The sequence below is a fragment of the Neolamprologus multifasciatus genome, chromosome 10, assembly GCF_963576455.1.
Source record: "Neolamprologus multifasciatus chromosome 10, fNeoMul1.2, whole genome shotgun sequence".
Lineage (NCBI taxonomy): Eukaryota > Metazoa > Chordata > Actinopteri > Cichliformes > Cichlidae > Neolamprologus > Neolamprologus multifasciatus.
The window spans coordinates 16,989,992-16,996,309 of record NC_140448.1 but is presented as its reverse complement, the minus strand read 5'-3'; positions in this window follow the sequence as shown (position 1 = coordinate 16,996,309).

Sequence of the window (6,318 nt, the reverse complement as noted above, 5' to 3'; positions counted from 1 at the left end):
CTTTCATTACTTCAAGCAGTTTGGTCATATTGGCACACTTGGAAGCAGATGGGATTCCTGCAGAGTGAAACTGGTCATTATTTATGATAAAGTCAACTGGACTTTCTTTCAAACAGAAATGTTTTGAGAGCTAAATGACACAAACCATACGGGAGTATGCTGTTATAGGTAGGCAGAAAGGGGAAGTTGCAAGGAGTAGAGTGAAAGTAGATGAATAGAGAGTGCAGGCATGGTGGAGTGCGTAGAGATGAGTTTCTGGTGTGATTTGTGAAAGAAGAATATCAGCAAGAGTGAAATGGAAGGCTTACAAGATGATAGTTAGACCTGCTGTGATTGGAGAAGATGCCACTGACAAAAAGGCAGGAGGCTGAGCTGTAGGTGGCAGAGATGAAGATGCGTATTACATTTTTTATTGGGAGGTACTATGGACAGGATTAGAATTGAGTATATCAGAGGGACAGTTTAGACTGTGGATAGTGGACCCCCCCTGCAATTCTGATAAGGATAAGTGGAAGAGAATGGATGGATGGATAGTTCTATAATTTCATAAGTGAATAAGTTCATAAAAAAGCAAAAACATGTTGTAAATGCATCTACAGTTACATATCTTATAATATTGTATATTTTTAAAGTTTTTTTTAAAAAAAACTTTAAAAATGCTAGGCTAAATTATACCTAATGTACTATGTCACCTTTATTACTAAGCTTAAATATGTTTTATTGATCTTTTGTTTTTTTCTGTTTTTTTTGTCAAGAAATAAAAAAAAACTAAAAAAAAAAAAAAAAACAGCTCTTATGATAGTAAAGGTTGCTGACTCCCCTGAACCAGACACATTTGCTATTTTTTTAAATTTTTTATTTTTGAAAAATATATGATTAAATTAATCTGAAGATTATAGTTTACATCTTGATATGAAAGTCTGGTGGAAAAACAAATGTGTGCAACTGCTGATTAGCCAATGCTATCAATTTAAAGGATGTTAGTAAAATAGAATTCTTTAGAACTGCGGACTGAACACAAACATCCCCCAAAGCAGCTCACTCTCTGGGCAGCATCTACTTTTAAGGGAATTGTTTTGTAATGTTTATATATTAATTTTGTTTCCTATGTTATATTTAAACATACTTTAAGAAGTTTGTAGTGCAGTAAAAACCTGATAAAGGTAGTATGACAGATGTTTACTTTTATTACCAAACATTATGTAATAGGTAATGGATAATATTAGGTGTTAATTTTTAAATAACTGGACATAAATGACTTAAGCTTATCTAACTTGTTTATTTCTCAGCTCATTCTCTTTCTCTTGACAATACTTCAATACTTTATTTAGAGATATAACACAAAGAAGGAAAGGCAAAATGTGAAATGTAAAAGTGAGGTCAGAAGTCAAATGTTACATGATATTTGGATGCAAACAATATTGTGATATTTAGAATCCCCATACACCAGTATCATTTCATACATGTTCCCAGTATAAACAGAGAAGGATAAAAGTAAAAATTCAATTTTATTTATACAGCGCCAAATCACAACAACAGTCACCTCAAGGCGATTGTATGGTAGACCCTACAATAATACATACAGAGAAAACCCCAACAATCATATGACCCCCCACCCCTATGAGCAGGCACTTGGTGACAGTGGGAAGGAAAAACTCCCTTTTAAAAGGAGGAAACCTCCAGCAGAACCAGGCTCAGGGAGGGGCGGGGCCATCTGCCAAGACCGGCTCTGAAGAGAGAAGGAAGACAAGATAAATCTTTATGAAAGTTTGACTTTATTTGACCTTGAAAAAGAGGTCAGAGGTCCAAAGCACTGTGATATTTAGAATCCCCATATATCATTCCCTACATGCTTACATGTTGTCAATGCAAATAATGTCAGTAAGAAACATAGTTTTAATAAATAGCTCTGTATTATTATATTATTATCAATTTGACCTTCAGATTAATCTATTGACCTTAAAGGAGAGGTCAGAGGTCAAACGTGACATGATGTTTTAAATCTTTTTATGGTATTTTCTATTTTCAATACACCAGCATTTGTAAGAGTCATAGTTTCTAAGTTATAAGGCTTTTTGTCAACCAAAAAGTCATTAAGCCGACCTTGAAGACCTTAGTGGATACAAGCAAAATTTGAATGGATTGTTAGCATGACCCCACTCCAAACCCCTACAAAGTTTTATCCCAATTTGTTCCAAATGTTTCGAGTTATCATGTTTATATTCAGACAGAATGAAATGCAAGAGGTTTGGAAGAGACAATGAAAATAATCCAAATGGATGCATTTAAAAACAAACAAACGGACAGAAATCTTTTTAAATAAGACAGAGCAGCAGTTGCAGTATATTAATTCAGGTTTCCAAGTAATTTAAGAATTTATTTGTTAATCAAACAGCAGCTACTTTGTTGCCAAAATTGTTGCAAAAACAAGTCGTTCTTCTAATTTTTGAAGGGATATTTCAAAGAGGATGAGAAGTCACTTAAATGATAGTAAGTTTTTACATACAGTTACAGTGTATGTAAATTGGTTGGTTGAAATGCCATGACTGTGCAGTAGGGGGAAGTGTAGGATAGCCAATTCATCATGCTCATGTTTCATGTTCCATTTGGCCAACAGATGAGGTGCACCAATATAAAGGAAAATTGATTTCATATGCTATCATATGCTTTTTTTCTTTCTTTTCTTTTTTTGTACAGTTTTTGTACAGTTTTACCTCTGAACCTACCTCGTAAGCTTAATATTCACTTTAGAACACAACAGAATTTTAGTTCTGAGCATATACTGACTTCAGATTGTGCTTTAGAAATGTATATAAAAGCATTTTATATAGCCAAAAGAACGGACATGATTATGATTTCAAAATATACACTTCACAGAGATGTTAGATAATGGAAAAGTTCTGAATATTATTGGTTTATTTCAGTATTAGTAAGCACCATAAATGTTCTGGCTGGGAATCAGTTAGGACTGGTACTCACCTGCTCTGCACACACACATGCACACAGGCAAACACAGGACGGGGCTTGCCTGAGGTCAGTCACATTTCAAATGAAAGCTTCTAAAACATTTGTCTGTACACAAAGGGCAGGACTGCAGTTCATTTGCCTGTGGAAACGGCTTTGACTGACTCAGTAATGAATGTTTCTCCACTGACTCAAATCCCACAGCTAGCTTTATGAAGTGATGAATTTACCAGAAATGAGGCATTACAGCAACACCACTTCTTGGACAGTTATTTGAAAGGAAAATAACAATCAAACGAATGGGTTACTGAATTTTTGTGTGGACATAAATAAACAGATTAAGAAAATGAGCAAAGGAAAAGTCTGTTTCACATTCGATAATGAACACCATTCTCCAGCTTTTATACTCCGACTTGTTTCTGTCCAGGACTTTCGCAAAGACCCAGGCTGCGATGCTGAATTGACATATCTCCTCACAATTCATTCTTTATGTCATTACAAGCTGAAATTCATTGGAGTTTGGCATGAACAGTGAAGTATCACATAATACTGAACAGCGGGAGAGTTGGAGACTGTGCTGAAGAAAAGCGCAATGTGACTAAATTGGATGCCAGTACTCCGTAGAAGTGCCCAGATCAGCCTTCCTTACTGGATCTGGAGCATTTCTAGATGTGTGAAAAGATTAGCATCAGAGCTTGTGCAAAAAGCAAAGTCACATAAATCTGTTAAAAGTTACTGCAGACATGTGCACCGTGAATGCATACGAGGAAGGTATGTTCCATTTTAAGCTTATTGGGATGATTATTCAACAGCTGACATGTTCAGAGTAAACACTGAAACCTGGCTGGCGCACGGTGAAGTTGGCCTGAACAAGTTAATATACAGTATGAATCAAGTCATCAAAATGTAAAAACAGCTGCTCTCAGATTGAGGCAGCATGTTATAGCAGCTTACATACACTGTAATACACATTGATTAAATACAGTGGCAGCACAGTGGTTAGCACTGTTGGTCCTGAGTTAAATTCAACCATCAGGCCAGGGTCTTTCTGTATGAAGTTTGCATGTTTTCCCCATGTTTGCGTGGATTCTCCCCGGCTACTCTGCTTCCTCACACATGTCCAAAGACATGCAGTTAGTGGGGATAGGTTAATTGATCAATCTAGGTGTGAATGCGGGAGTGAATGTCAGTGCGAATGGTTGTTTGTCTCTGTATGTTACACTGCAACAGACTGGCGACCTGTCCAGGGAGTACCCCGCCTCTCGTCCTATGACAACATATGACAACATAGTAGCAGATCACAAAATATAATAGGGAGATAAACATGTGCTGAGGAGGAATGGCAGAAACAAATTCTTTACACACTGGTGACAAGCAGCTGGCCTAATTATGCACACATCTACCATTAGTCTGTTCCCCTCCACGAATTCTCCCACCTTGATAAATATGCAACCTGGAAAACTATGGGAAAGAAGACTTTTCCATCGGGACTTGAGAGTCAAAAGATGGAGATTGCAGCCGTGCTGGAGTTTATAACATCAACCTCAGCTGAAGGCAAAGGATGCAATGATTTTCCAAACCCAATACCTTGAAAAGCGGATGAGATAATTCTTTGGAGGATGTGGCTTTTCAATACTGCACAATCTGACTCCACATTTACATTTATCTAACTTTAATTATAAACCAGACAGTTGCCTCTATCCCGAGGAAACGGACTTAAGGGCATGAATGAAACACAGGAATTGTTTGAATGTGAAACTAAAATAAGTGACATGCCTATTTTCTAGAAATGTTTTCACCTAAAATCTATTTACTCAAAGCTACCCGGATCATCCACTCAGTGCTCTCACTAAGTGAGCTCTTATTATTACTTAACAGGGAAAATGTGTAGCATGAGTTATTATTCATTAATATTAACCATCCTTGAATATATTCAATTTGCATCCCCACTTGAGAAGCTTTTTTTCCATGAACTTTCTGCTGTGAAATTTAATAATTCAAATCAATAATTTGATCATGTCACATCCTGACCATAAAGCGAATAGCGAACTGTTCAGAAGTGGGTCCAAACGTAGCAGGAAGCATGAGCTGCATATGATTACTTTATGAATGCGGGGGAAGATAACAACGCTGTGGTTCTGAGGGCCACCAATCACCGCTTCAAAGGGCTCAGTTGTGGTCCTGAGGGGATTATACTGTAGCTGTATAGTTGGGCCTGCATGCTGCGAGCTTGTGACTTGGCTTTTGTTCCAAACAATGAGCCATTTGGTCCTGTTGCATGGAATTACACTGCTGAAAAGGAATCTCATGATTTCACATGGAAGAGGAGCAGGAGACCCACAGAGAGTTGGCCGGTAGCAGCAGTGAGAAAACCGCCTTTCGCTTTATGGATATGATTGAAATATAGCCTGTGTTGTACTCAGGGTTTGAAAAACAAAACAAAGTCTTGTTTGTTTTAATACACTTCTTAACTTTTTCAGATTTCTCATTTAATATTTACTTCTTATGACGCATCAGACACAGGTGATAAGTTATGCATTACATGGTAAAATACAGAGGAGAAAAAAGTTGAGTTTCTAAAGGCTGCCTTCAATTATAAATCTAATCTTCAGTTCAAGAAACTCCATTCCTGTGACATGCAGTAAACACTCACACATATTAAATCAGTTTATTATTATGACTTTCATCAGCATAAGTCTTTTGCTGTTGGAGGTCAGCAAAATGCTCAAGTTCAACTCATACTACCCTAGGGGCTTACGAGAATTTAAAAAGAAATTCTCAGCATTACATTTCCAGTTCTGGGGAAGATTTGGAGATTTACATTGAACCAAGCTGCCAAGTTGTGATCGTCAGTCCCACTGACATCACAGCTGTAGCAGTTCAGTAAACTGTACACATTTCTTGCTTGTCTTTGACAAAAACCACAGCCGTGAAACTAGCACACTTCTTTCTCCTTTGTTTCAGGTGGACAAATATTAAGATAATATGCTGTTTAAACCAAGCTTCATGGCTCAAGATAATCTTGCTGAATGGTAGGGCTATTGAAAACCTGTCTGACCCTGTGGTTTCATGTTTCTTGGTCACTTGGGGATTGGTATAGTAGGGATGCTGCCACATTTTAACAACTGACAAATAATAGACACAGTAAAATAGAACAGAATGTGGTGGAACTGGACTAATACAGTATAAATAAATATTTATCATCTCTGCTATATGTAAGACTATAAGAAAACATATTAGTATATGAAAAACTGTACTGGATCTTAGAAATACATATATTGCACACCATCCAGTGTACATACACCATTCTAGATATTTTGCACAGACCTAATTATACAGCCATTTAAAACAGTT